At 43.5% G+C, this 14414-nt stretch overlaps 1 long non-coding RNA gene across 1 annotated transcript in view; it reads left to right on the plus strand.

The window, feature by feature from the left end:
- The first annotated feature begins 311 nt into the window (after window positions 1-311).
- The window catches only part of LOC147999465 (uncharacterized), a 47030-nt gene continuing 32927 nt past the window's right edge, over window positions 312-14414 (plus strand). The window contains exons 1-3 of the long non-coding RNA XR_015644337.1: window positions 312-381; window positions 602-769; window positions 5415-5586. This is a non-coding gene — a long non-coding RNA (uncharacterized LOC147999465). The remainder of the gene's footprint in view (window positions 382-601; window positions 770-5414; window positions 5587-14414) is intronic.

The raw sequence follows: 14414 nt of genomic DNA on the forward strand, positions 1-14414 counted from the left end.
CCAAAGAGGCTTAAATGAGAAGGGAAGACTCCGAATGGGCGTGATTCCATTTTGTGGGCTCGGATGCTGGACCGAATAAAAAGGAGAAGTAAACTGAGCACCGGTGTTCATCTTTCTCTGCCTCCTGACTGCAATGTGATCCCCCGCCTCATGCTCCTTCCACAATGATGTCATCCCCTGCCTCACGCTCCTCCCACAATGATGTCACCCCTGCCTCATGCTCCTCCCACAATGCTGTCACCCCCGCTTCATGCTCCTCCCACAATGATGTCACCCCCTGCCTCATGCTCCTCCAGTGAGCCTAGACAGCTGCATGGCAGTGAACCATGAGCCCAAATACACTTTTCTCCTTACATTGCTTCTTTCTGGTATTTCATTCTGGTAAGGAAAGGAACACAGTCAGCGCTACTAGAAAATAACGGAGGTCAAGTCACAGCGCGGGCGGGCATATTGGTAACACACGCACTTTTGATGAGTTTTACACTTTAGAATATGTGAATGTCTTTGAAGCAACAAAGACAGATGTCGCAATAATCCTGCGGATAAGGGTGTTAAACAAGCATCTCGATGGCTGTTAACATACAAATTTCTGTTTTGTTAGTGACCAGGGAACTTCAAATGGAACGGACTGGGGTGATGCTCCGTGTTGAAGATGCATAAACTCGGCTCCTGAAGGAGTACAAATGGGCGCCATGACTGAAGAAGTGTTTGGGGTTAGGGAGATGGCTCGGTAGGGGAAACGCTTGATGTTCAAACAGGAAGATCGAAGGTCGGATTTCTAACCCATGTTGAAAGAAGGAGAAGAAGGATGAGGGGGAGGGGGAAGGAGGAGAATGAGGAGGGGGATGAGGAGGGGGATGAGGAGGGGGATGAGGAGGGGGATGAGGAGGGGGATGAGGAGGGGGATGAGGAGGGGGATGAGGAGGGGGATGAGGAGGGGGATGAGGAGAATGAGGAGGGGGATGAGGAGGAGAATGAGGAGGGGGATGAGGAGGGGGATGAGGAGGGGGATGAGGAGGGGAGTGAGGAGGGAGAGGAGGAAGACGGGAGGAGGAAGAGAAACGAAGAGGACAAAAAGCGGGGTATTATGGTGTGGCTCTGTAAATCCTAAGCTAGGGTGGCTGAGGCAGGCTGATCTCAGGGGCCGCTGACCTGCCAGTCTGGCCCAAATAGTGATCTTCCAGGTTCACCGTTCCTCAAAAACGGTGGTAGAAAGAGACTGGGAAGATACACAGAGTTAGTATTTGTCTTCAACAGACACAGACATGAGTGCCTGTACACAAACACAGGGACACGGACCCACAGACGCGCAGAAGCAGAGACGGAGACAGACACGATGAGCACTCAGTCTTTTTTTTTCTTTCCATTAAATTCGACCACACCCAAGCTACCAGAACATTCCACTGTAGTTAAAAATTCAGCAAAAATGTTTCCACATGTGTCAAACATAGATACTCCCACACTGCAACATTTGACCCAAATAGCTGGAGGTAGATACAGTCCACATGTTCATCAACTGTGGAGCTCATAGAAAATTGCATTGTGGGTATTTTCAACCCTTGTGATATTCTAGATAGATGAAAAAAAAAAGATCTATGTAACAGATATGTAAAAGGACCCCCATAGGTTGTACGCCATTGCATATTTCTTTGTCTTTTTTCCTTGCAACAATTCTTGCTTGTGTTTTTTAAAGTGTTTATTCCCAGTGACTCCAGTGTGGTCTCCCTAGTGAGGGCTATCGCTCTGGGCCGTGTCTGTGTCACTGTCATCTAGGGGATTTCTCTCTTGCTTGTGGACACTTAGCTGCTAATGTGAAGAGAATTATTTTGGAATTTCTCAGTTATTATGAGAATACTTGAGGAAGTGATAACAAAATACATTTTTAGGGGAGGGTGGAGAGATACTGATAGCCTGGAGGCAGACATTTTTTTATAACCTCGTGTGTACATCTCTTTTTCTTAGCTGTACCGTTGTAGGGTGAAAGGGCAGGAAATGACCTGAGATTCAAGATGTGTCATAGAATAACGATTTTCTTAGGTCACCAGATCACCTTTGATGTTGTAGCGAAGAAAATGAACCAAACAGATGGCTTGTAAACAGGCCATGAAAGGGTATGATTGTTACCCAGAGAAACGACACGACCTTTGTACTGCCTGCTTATTAATATTTCCTTAGCCATAACCCGAGCCAGCGCTAAATTCTTCCTTTGACTTTATGAGAAGCCTTCTTCTGTGCAAGAATTTCTGCATCATTGGAGAAAGGGTCCTGATCTTAGCTTGAGATTCCCTGCCCCAAGGAGGGACATTGTGACATCTTTTCTGTGGATTTTGGGGAAAGAAAATGTTGTTTTAAGAAAAGCTATCAGGTCCCCTAAAACCACATTCTCCACTCCCACAGAGGAGGGAAGTATGTTTTGATGTATTAGAGAAGGAACAAGAAGCTTGGTTGGGGTTTTAAGGTGCAAAGGATGTTATGTGTGGGCAATGCTTGGCTGAAAGGATTCATGAAACGTTTCACTTCCCCTCACCTACTGTCACCTCACACATCACGCTATGTCCAGGCTCAAGATCTTATGAGATGTGATAACACTGTATAGAACTTCATAGTTCCACAAGCCCTGGTGTTTTCTCAGACGAGGGCATTGGCTATGACAGTGGATGGTGAGTTAGTACATTTCTAAACACTGAGGTTAGACGTATTCCCTAAGGAAGAAGAGGAACTACAACGGAGCACTTCAGGCCCAGAAACAGATGCCATTTCAGCTTCCTGTGACATCACACTGTTGTGTGTAATCGCTTATACCCTAAGGTCAAAAGCTAATATAAATTAAGGGAAAAATGAATATTCTTGATATAGTCAAGAACATGGAGGAATACTTTTCTTTTAGCTTTATTATTTTAGTTGATGGATAAAATGTGTAGTATTAGTTGTGCATATCATGCTGGTCTGAGGCACATGCACATGGTGTAGTGACTAAATGTAGCGAATAAACTATCAAGTCGCACAGGAAAATTTTAAAAATTCAGATATTCCTCTTCCTGTTTTTCTATTTGTCCTTTTCTTTCTGTGTGTCTTTCTCTATGTCTCTTTGTTTCTCTGTTTTTCTCTGCCTTTCTGTATTGTCTCTGTCACCTGTTTGTCTGTCTGTCTGTCTCTGTCCGTCCGTCTCGTCTGTCTGTCTGTCTGTCTCTCTCTCTCTGTTCATACCATGGCATGCAAGTGGAGGTCAGAGGACAACTTACTTGCAGGGTCATTTCTCCTTCTATCACCCTTGTCCTGGGGATAGAATTCACTGGTGATGCGATAACTTTTGATAACCGTACTCTCTCTCATCTTCTGGAGTTATAAAAAGATGATCCTGCCCGGGAACTCTTACTTAAAGGATGAGCCCACGGTTGTTTTATCTCACACCACGATAAGCACCAGTGGCGATCTTAGGCTGTCCTTTATCTACACCCTGGGCTTCCCCACAGTATGTTTCAGTGGTGGGGTGTAGTGAATAGAGCTGATTGTTGTATAGGGGGCTCACAAAAGAGCAGAGATGCAACAGACCAGGAAGGCAGACATGTGCTATTGGGAAATTGAATAATAAAAATAGTCATTGGAATAATTGAAACAGATGGGCTTGACAGGAAACAGAACGGTGCCAGTGTAGAGAAGGCTGCATTTTTAAAAGCAGTGTAGAGAACCACATTTATTTACCTAAAACATCCCATTTATATGGAGATACACACAGGTGCGGTGAAGTTCATTTTTCAGCTATGATTGCAAGAGCCTGATTTGGGTGCACATTAGAAAAAAAAATCAACCTTGCTGTGAAAGTAGCATATGACACATATACATGTTAAGTAATCATTACAAAAGAATTGACAAATTAAGATTTTTATCTTTTTTATAGGTCAAAAGATATTGGTATGGGTATACAGAAGCGTGTCACCAAGGGCAAATGACCTTCAATATCTTTGTCTGGTTGTGTCCCTGGATTCTGATTGATTGATTGATTGATTGTGTCTATGTGTTGGGGTGGGTGTGTGCATGCCATAGTACACATTCAAAGGTCAATAAAGAGTGAGTTCTTTCCTTCTACCATGTGTATCCCAGGGATCAGACTGAGGCTATCAGACTTGGCGGCAGGCACCTTTCCCTATTGAGCCATCTTGCTATCTCTTGCCTTAGTTTTCTTATTGAGAATACTGCTTGTCTCTGGCCCACTCTGTTCCTTTTTGATCATATATTTCTGCCTTTGGCTCAGGTCTTATATTGGCATTCACAACGGACTTCCGTCCTCCTGTTTCCTTGTCTGGATCAGAGCTCTTCTGTCTCCTCTCTGCTTCCGGTTAGCTACTAATTTGCTCCCTTGGATCCTTGCTGTCTGGAGGATCACGTTGGGTGGTTCACTTGGCAACTAAGTTTCTCAGTAGCACACTTGTTGCGAGTCAGGTTCAATCTGAAACTTCACTTCTTTAGGACTTTGATTTCCATTAATTCCTCAACTCTAATTGGTTATGTGAGCAACACGAATATTTGAGAAGGGCCTGGTGGTCAGAACCCTCTTCCAGATACTGTATTTATGGCTTGGATGGTTAATTAAATGCACCGACTTGACTGGGCTAAGGGATGCTCAGATAGTGGGTATAGTGCCATACTTTCTCGGTATATTCTGTGGGTTTAATTAATGAGGATTATCGAGGAGGTTAGCAAGGAAGAGAGATGGGAGGCGGGATAGAGAGAAAGGATGTTTAGCCTGAAAGAGTGAGTTCTGGGAATCAGATCAGAGCAAAGGGGAAGGTGGAGTGGAGAAGGAGGCTTAGACAGCTGTGAGGACTTAATCCCCTAGGCAGGTGTGTTGAGTGTGGTAACAGCTGTCAGTAGGGAAGGCTGCGAAAAAGCCCTGGGAGAGAATGGGTGTCGGGGAAGGAAAACATTTCACAAGTCACAGAGTGGGAGTAGGGGAAAGAAGCACACATAGGGCCGTTTGGCAGAAAAAGCTTAACTCGGAATCAGACTGCAGCAAGGTCAGTAGGTTCTATTCTCTCTCCTTAGCCCTTGTCCACTTAGCTGCAAACAGAGCACTAAGTTTAGCGAGGTTCGAGGTGAGCAAGTGGCAGTGCCAGTTTCTGTACTGGACTCCGGCTCCTTTGTAGGAAGTTGGGGATAAATGTTTGTTCAATAATCATCTGTGTTCTGAAAATCCTGTTAGGAAAAACCCATTTCCCCCCAATCCCTGGGAAACATACTTAGGAGAGCTGTCACTGCACAGTGAGACCAGCAACTCGTGTAAAGAATGAACATCCACCAAGAGGCTCTGAACACTTGCACAAAGCTATCTCTCTCGCTCCAGCTCCCGTAATTGGAAAGGAATTCTAGTCTGGAACACGTTTTCTTTTTTGCTTTTTTGTCAACTCGGGGGGCAGATGGCATCATAAGGATTCATGGACCACAAGCAGGATCGATACTGTGGAGAATAGCAGGACGGGCCGAGTCACTCAACAGACCGAGTGTCTGTGTCTCTATCAAGACCACATATTGAAATCCTTGACCTCCGGAATGGTGGTGTTAGGAGATGAGCTGTTCGGAGACAATCAGGTAATGGGAATGAGATAAAATTTGTGGGAGGTCATAGATTTAGACTGGACACCTGCCCTGACCCCAACAGACTAAACCAATACAGAATTTAAATGCGGTAGATAAGCTCTGGTAACCAGAGAGCTTTTACTCAATGAACTAGTTAAGCTATAACCATCTGGCCAGTTGACTAAGGCTGTAAGTCAGTTGTAAGATTGTTTCCAAGTTTTATTTCTGTGGGTCTGAAAAACAACGGTCATGATGGCTGGAGCTCTCCAACTGTGCATCGGCTCTGGGAGCTACTTGATGTGTGAATTGCATTTGGCTTGATTTTCTCTTTGACCATGCGAACGTTATTAAGTTTGATTGATGTAAGAAGATTTCTCTTAGATGCGAGGTCAGAGCCCTCACGGATGGATTTGTTCTCTTCTAAAAAAGGAGGCCAGGGAGTTGTCTAGTTCTCTCTCCACCATGTGAGGACATATCAGGGAGGTGGAAACTTTCAAAAGTGACAAGGTCCTCGTGAGAAATAACAGGTCTCGGGAGGAAGGGAACCCTGTCGATTGTGGTGCTTGTCGATGAACTCAAGCAAAGACGGGACCTAAGCTAAGAAGGTCTATGTAGCTATATTTGCCATAAGAATGTATTTAAGTGCTTAAATCGGCATTAATGTTTAATTAACACTGTAATTCTGTTCCCTTTTGGGGACACAAAGAACTGGAACTTTTTATTTGTTTTGTTTTTTTTGAAATGAACATAGTAGTAAAGGCTCAGTTTTAATTTTCTTCCTTTTCTTCCTCATTCATTAATAATTTATTTACCTCCTGATCAGAGCTTCCCCTTTCTACTCTCTTCCCAGCTCCTCCCTCAGCCCCTCCCCTCCCCCTTGCTCTTTGTATCCGTCCCTTTCTTCTCAGAGAAGGGGAGGCCTCCCACGGTCATCAACCGAACTTGACCTATCTAGTTGTAGTAGGACTGGGTGCATCTTCTATTGAGGAAGACCAGGCTGTCCAGTGAGGGGAAAGGGATCCAAAGGCAGGCAATAGAGTCTGACACAGCTCCTGCTCCTCCTGTCAGAGGTCCCATATATTCATATGTATCTTGTTACATATGCATAGGGGCACTGGGTCTGTGCCCGTGCTTTCTGGTTGGTGGTTCAGTCTCTGTGAGCCCCTATGGGCCGAGGTCAGTTGATTCTGTAGGTTTTCTTGTGGTGCCCTTGACTTCTCTGGCTCCTTCAATCCTTTCTCCCCCTTCTTCCACAAGATTCCTTGAGCTCTGCCTAATTCTGGCCGTGGGGCTCTGCATCAGTTTCCATCAGCTGCTGGGTGGAGCCTCTCTGATGACTGCTATGCTAGCCTCCTGTCATGTTTTGTGTTTAGCGTTTTATTTAGTCATTAGCTATGGTCACATACCATCCTGTGTTTATACTGTGTGTCTTAAACACCGAGTATGGGCACTTAAAGCTAAAATTATGTTCATTAAAACTTAATTCTCACTCTGTACCACCCCCATAACTTTCTAATGTAACCCAAGAAGGGAAATTAGTAACTGTACCGTGTCAAGCAAGGAAAAATGATCAGATCAGCATATAAAACAGAAAAAGGCATTTCAAAATGTCAATAAAAAATTTAACATTTATTATTATTATTATTATTACTGCTACTACTACTACTACTACTACTACTACTACTACTACTACTACTACTACTATTATTGTGTCTGTGCATGATGTATGTGTGTGTAAGTGAGGGCTCCCATGTAGAGGCCAGAGAACAACTTTAGGAGTTGGTTGCCTTCTATGACCCTGGGTTCTAGGATGGAACTCGGGCTGTCAGGCTTATGAAGATTTACTCACTGTGGTGGCTGATCTTGGTTGGCAACTTGGCACGACATAGAAGAGAGAATCTCCACTGCAGAACTGCCTTTACTACGTAGGCCCATGGGGATGGGTGTAAACACATTTTCTTGATTGCTAGTTGTTGTAAGAGAATTCATCTCACTGTGGGCGTCACCATCCCCTAGGCAGATGGGCCTAACCTGTATAAGGAAGGCGGCCTAGGAAAAAGCCACTAAGAACCACTTTTACATGGTTGTTTCTTCTTCTTCTTCTTCTTCTTCTTCTTCTTCTTCTTCTTCTTCTTCTTCTTCTTCTTCTTCTTCTTCTTCTTCTTCTTCTTCTTCTCCTCCTCCTCCTCCTCCTCCTCCTCCTCCTCCTCCTCCTCCTCCTCTTCCTCCTCCTCTTCTTCTTCTTCTTCTTCTTCTTCTTCTTTTTCTTCAAATTTCTGCCTTAATTTCCTGCTTTGGTGGTCCTTGATGACAGTTTCTAACGTGTAAGCTGAAATAGACCCTTTCCTCTCCAAGTCAATTTTGGTCATAAGCTGATAGGAGCTTCCCCTCCCTCCTCTCTTCCTGGTCCCTCCCTCTCTCCTCCCCTCCCAGTTCCAGGGGTCTGACTACCTTATCTCTTCTCCAAAGGCAACAGGCATGCTAGTGGTGCATAGACATACATGCAGGCAAACGCCCACATGCATAAAACAAAGAAGAAAAGAAGAAGCCCGCATAAGGTTTAATTTTCGTCATTTAAGTAAAATCATACTGTAACAATTTGAGCCTATCAGTGACACAAAATCACAAATCCTTTCTAAGGAGGAGATACATATTTGAGAGAAACCCCTACGATTTCATATCTGTATAGAACTATAAATGCTTTTGAAATCAAAACCCACGGTTGGGAGAACACAACGTGCTGGATGACGATGGATTATTTTTTCACATTCTTCATTCGAGCCTGAGACATACGTGTGAGATCATTGACTTTCCTCAACACACTGAAGACGCGACTGCTACAAAATGTTTGCTTGCACCCTCTCTTTTAGTGATCATCTTGCAAACGAAGCCATAACTTTTAAAACATATTTTTAATTAATTTCCTTCTTTGACTCTTTCATACCTCTGTCCACTCCCTCCCCTTTACCAGTTCCTTCTCAGTTTCATGACTTCATTTTTGTTTTTGTTTGTTTGTTTCTGCCTTGGGGCCCACTGAATTTAACCAGGGTCATTTGTTTAGATCCTGTTCTGGGCACAGGAGTGAAGACAATGTCTCCGCCTTTCCTCCAGACTCCATCTGTAGGTGATGGTTTATTAGTGTGTGTGTGTGTGTGTGTGTGTGTGTGTGTGTGTGTGTGGGATATGGGCTGTTGAGCCTTTCTCCCAGTTGACTGGTGACAGGCCCAGATTTGTGCAGGATCCATGCAGGCAATGGCAATTGAGCAAGACCGTGATGGGAATGGCCATGGGATATCCAGGACATCAGACTTTATGGACCTTCTCCCTTCTCCCCATCTTTCAGCTTTCTCTTCTACAGCTGAAGCAAGGCTTCTTTATCATTATAAATGTTATGTTAGGAGCCCAGTGGTGGATAGAGAGGATGCCCTATCCCCTTGGGCCGGAAGCGTGCCATTCAGCACAATGTTTGGATCCATCATGGTCTTGTGGATCACCTGTAAGTATTGATTAGTGTGATTTAAACTTGAAATTGCATTTTTGTTTGTGTGTGTATGTATGTGTACATCTGCACCTGCGTAGGAGAACGAGCTGTTCCTTTTTGTTTTGTTCTTATTTTTGTTTGTTTTTTTTTGTTTGTTTTTGTTTAGACAGTCTTTTGTTGCAGTAAAATTAAAATATGAGGTTTCTTTTACCCTGCACTAGTGTTGGAACCATGTAGCCACATGATATCTGTTAGATATTTTCATCTCAGTCAGCATAGCATCTCACCCACTATGGTCCATCCCTTATCACATTGCCAATGGCTACTCTCTGAGCCTGGCAACAATCTCTCTACCCATCTAGTTCTCAAGGCAGGTTGCCACTATGCCAGACATACACATCCCAATTCCATGGCGGCCCAGTGTGTCCAGCCACTACACACTCTTGAACTCAATTAAATCACCACATGAAAGAACACACAACACAATAACTTCTGATCCAATTGATAAGACATAATTTGCTCACCTATACATACAAAGCCCTGTACACATCCATCCCTTAAATGTGTAGAAAGCGGAATCTTAACATCTGCCCTCATGTTCTCTCGGCTGCTCTCCTCCTGCTCCAGTCTCCTCCTCCTCTCTAAAACTTTTCTCCCACTCATCCTTCCTTCTCATCCGATGACAGGCCTCGTTCTATCCTATACCTGCCTTCACCTGCATAATGACATCATCCTACAGTCTTTCACTGAGATTTGGACTGTCAATCAAGCCAGGAAGGCAGGCTAGGGAGACCCAAGGATCTTCATGTCTCTTACTCTCTAATACTGAGACTACAAGTGGATAATCCCCAGGGGTATCTGTGAACACAGGCGCTGGGGGATTGAACTCAGGTCCTCAAGTTTTCAAGGCAAGCACTTCCCCAACCTAGCCCGACATAAATCCCGAGGAAATGAACAGAGAAACCAAGTATGCTTGTGTCTGTATGTAGCTATGAATCCAAGAAAAGCCCTCGAAGCCTGGGCTGAACCTTGCAGGAGGGAGAACTGAGAACTGAGCTTATACACAGTAGCTTCTTCCTCGGGGATAAGCCAAAGCTTTCTAATAAAAACAATTTAGAGTTCAAACACCATTCTATTGTGGCGGAGTCTACAGCAAAGGTGGGGAGACCGAGGGCTATTGTTGCTCAGAGTTTCAGAGGTAAATTTAGGGGAGTCTCTGAGGAAAGCCTTCGATGAATGCAAGCTCTCATCTGTATTCTTCCCTGTTGTGTTTTCCGAGACCCTATTTTGTTAGCGCTAACAGCCGGTGCAGAGCTGATCAACAGGCGTTCCTCAGGAGGACGGGGCTGTGTTTTTATCTTTGGAATTGTTCTGTTCATCTTGAACTTTAAACTGTCTCCGAATAATTAACTTGATTTGATGCTTTTAACAAGGAGGTAATCCTCAAAACTCTTAATAGAGCAGAGAACCGATAACGGGAGAAAGGCAAAGATAATGAACAATTGCTGTTAATTTTCTCATATTTTACAGAGTACAAAGTGATAAGATTGTCCTACCCCTTCGGTTGTTATCTGTGTATACAATACATATAGGGATGTGGAAATAAACAAAAGGGAAGCAAAAACAATAAGATTCAAACGTAATGTAGTTTTATGTGGCCTGAAAAGGTTAATCTTTTGGCTTATGGCTTTTAATTTATTTTTTGAGATGGTCTCATTCATTCTACAGTGGCCTTGAACTCTCTACGTAACTGAAGATGACCTTGACTATCCCTGGCTCCAGCTCCCCAGTGCCCGGATTACCTGTGAGCCACCCAGCCTGGGTTAGGCTCGGGGGCTTTAAAAGCAATTTAAGCAATTTTATTCATGCTTATCCTTGGGATATCAATGATCGTGCAAACTATACCTTGGGAGTAGGTTTGATAAGAGGTAGAAATATTAATTTATAGACGACTACAGTGAAACCGCCGGTGTTTACTAAACGTGAAATGGAAAAATTCAAGTCATACCCAGCACTTTTTACCACAGTTCCGTAGAATTTGTTAGTCAGATCAGGGTTTGGGGTGTTGGTTTCCAGAGAAGCCAGCTGTTTACAGGAACAGGTTACCACCTTTCTTCCCGTTTTCTGGGCTTAGCAAAGTTCATATCTGGCCGAGATCGCTCTTTAAAGATGGGAGCCATCTCATCCCATGCTGCTGTCCACTCTCAGGTTGGGATTTGAAGGCACATTCAGCTCCTCAGGGTCTCTCCATGAGAAGAGGGAAAAAGGCTAGACTCTCTCCTCGTACCTCGTCAAACAATGTAGGTAATTTATTTGCTCATTCCTGTCTGGGTAAGATATTAGTCATATGAAGTTTGTAAAGAAAAATAAAATAAAAAAGTGATGTTCTAGAAGACAGTTCGGTGTAGTTAACATGTCCCTGGTTATACAGTAGTCCATGGCAGAATCAAGAGCGGACATCCATTTGTGTGCTCATTTCATTCATTTCTCTGGCTTTCCTTCCTCTCTTCCTTCCTTCCTTCCTTCCTTCCTTCCTTCCTTCCTTCTTTCCTTCCTTCCTTCCCTCTCTCCTTTCTTTCTTTCTTTCTTTCTTTCTTTCTTTCTTTCTTTTTTTTTTTTTTGGTTCTTTTTTTCAGAGCTGGGGACCGAACCCAGGACCTTGCGCTTCCTAGGTAAGCGCTCTACCACTGAGCTAAATCCCCAGCCCCTCTTTCTTTCTTTCTTTCTTTCTTTCTTTCTTTCTTTCTTTCTTTCTTTCTTTCTTTCTTTCTTATCTTATCCATTCACCAAATAATACATAACCATACCCCATTTGGCATTACCCACTATAGGAGCAACCAAGATCTGGTGGGGGAAAGACACACGTTAAACAAATGTCTCACAAAACAGTAAGAGCTCAAGCAGAGTCTGAAAAGGAGGTCTTCAGCATGCAGACAACCAGATCATTGTCAGACGAGCCAGGCCCTTTCCCTGCTCACAGGACAGTGCTTATGCTTCTGAACTTTGCAATCAGACTCGAATTTGAATCCCTTCACCGCTGATTAGCTGTGTGACCTGTGAGTAGCTCCTCAGTATGGATTGATTTTAGAATTCTTAAGGAAAGGAGACTTACAAATGTGAGGAATGTTTAGCTAGCTACTTGTTTCTCTTTAGAGCTTGGACTGGATCTCCTGAGATGTCTCCAAGATAGTTTTTCCTTTGCCCATCTCTTGACTTTTCTGCATCCTTTGTCTTTTCCTTTCATTGCCATTATTCTAGTCAGCAAAAGTATCTGTGGTGGTTTGGATAAAAACGGCCCCCATAGACTCATATGTTTTAATGCTTGGCCCATGAGGGGTTGTACTATTAGGAGGTGTGGCATTCTTGGAGGAAGTGTGTCATCGTGGAGGTGGGCTTTGAGGTCTCCTATGCTCAAGCTAGGCCCAGCATGGTACACAGTCTCCTTCTGCTGTCTGTGGATTAAGATCTAGAGCTCTTGGCTCCTTCTTTAGCACCATGTCTGCTTGAACACTGCCGTGCTTCCTTTCATGATGGCAATGAACTAAACCTCTGACCCGTAAGGCAGCCCCAACTAAATGGTTCCCTTTATAAGAGTTTCTTTTATAAGAAAAACCTGTAATGGTTTTTCTATATAAATGGTGTCTCTTCACAGCAGTAGAAAACCTAACTAAGACACTCTCTTCATATCATCCCCTGTTAACTCCCTCAGGGTCATCTCTCTTCAGCTCCTGACCATTTCATTGCTCATTTACCTCCAGCGCTGTTCCTAAAAATATGCTTATGGTATAGACCAGGGGATCACATTTTCTCATCTCATATGTTTTTAAAAACTTTGTTGTTTTTAAACAGTCTAAAGTGCTTACTGCACAAGCCCAGAGGGAACAGAATTTAGATCCCTAGAACTCATGCAAATGCCGCATGGGTTTGTAATTCCTGCCTTGGAAGGTTGAAAGAGGAGGTCTCCAGAGTCAGCTAGCTACTGAGACTAGCCATGTTGGTTGAGCTCTTGGTGAGAGACCTGGCTCATGCATAATGTGGGGGAGACTGGTCAAATCTGGTTCTGACAACAACCTCAGGCCTCCACCGGCAGGCATGTCAACATGCACTTGTGCTTGAATTTGCACCCATATACACAAAAACAGGCACAGACACATGCACACCACACACACACACACACAAATGGAAAAAAGGAAAATAAAAATTTTAGTATACCAGGGAAAACACTGTGATCTGATGAACTGTCCTTATTGACTTAAATAAGTTAGTTTTGTAGTAATCCAAATAAGAATCAAAGAATAGAAAAATAGCTTCATCAAAATTGTTATAAGCAGTAAAGAAAGTAGGTTTCTTTCATCAAATAACTTTTAATACAAGTGTTTTAGCGCAGGTATAATTGTGTCATGTGTTCTTTCAATAGAAATACCTCTTTTGTTTGGAAGGTGAATCATGATCTCTTATTTCCCCCAGAAGAGTGAAAACCCCACATTTGGGTCTATAGCCGAGTTTGAGCCTGACAAGCCCCAAGCTTTGTTTCTCTTCTTTAGAGAAGTGAGATGTGGTGGGGGAGTGGCCAAGGTGAGTTATGTATGTCCTAACTTAAAGCTCCTGTCATGCATGGATCATGTAGAGTGAGGACTGTATAGAAGGCAGGTATCATTTACCATCAGTTATGAGAAACAAAGCCCTTCTTCCCCAGTGAAGCCTTAAAGGCAAAAGCAAAGATCACTGCATATACACAAGTGTTTAAATCTGTGTTTGGACTATACCATAAGAAACATTTGATTGTATCCTGTACCCACTGAGACAAACTGTATATGCAGTTTCAACACATCATCACAAACTGTAACCTTATGTGACTATACCATAAGAAACATTTGATTGTATCCCCTACCCCCAGAGACACACTGTATATGCAGTTGTAACACATCGTCACAAACTATAGCATTATGTGTTGTTCTCTGACATTTTCTGTGCTGTTCTCTTTATTCATTCCCATAACAAATGGGATTCTGGTTATAATAGGTTGGGTTCGTTTCAAGTCACAGTCTGCCATTTGAAAAACAATGTCTCGTCATCTGTGAGATACAGAGAACAATGCAAAGCAAGGATCCAGGTCAGCTGTTGGGTATGGGGTGGGGTGGGGGCAAGCAGTGGGTGTTTGCGATACTGAAAGCAAAATCGGGCATCATTTTTGTGGTAGGCTGAAAACCATGTTTACCAGAAGAAGTTTGTCTTTCTTGCTTTTCTCATTGCTGAGCCCAAATACATGACAAGGAGCAACTGGAGGGAGGGAAGGAGGGTTTGTTTGGACTTCGGCTTTGAAAGCTCAATCCATCGTGGTGGAGAAAGAAGGGCAGTG

Source organism: Rattus norvegicus, chromosome 19 (assembly GCF_021556685.1).
Source record: "Rattus norvegicus strain SHRSP/BbbUtx chromosome 19, alternate assembly SHRSP_T2T, whole genome shotgun sequence".
Classification (NCBI taxonomy): domain Eukaryota; kingdom Metazoa; phylum Chordata; class Mammalia; order Rodentia; family Muridae; genus Rattus; species Rattus norvegicus.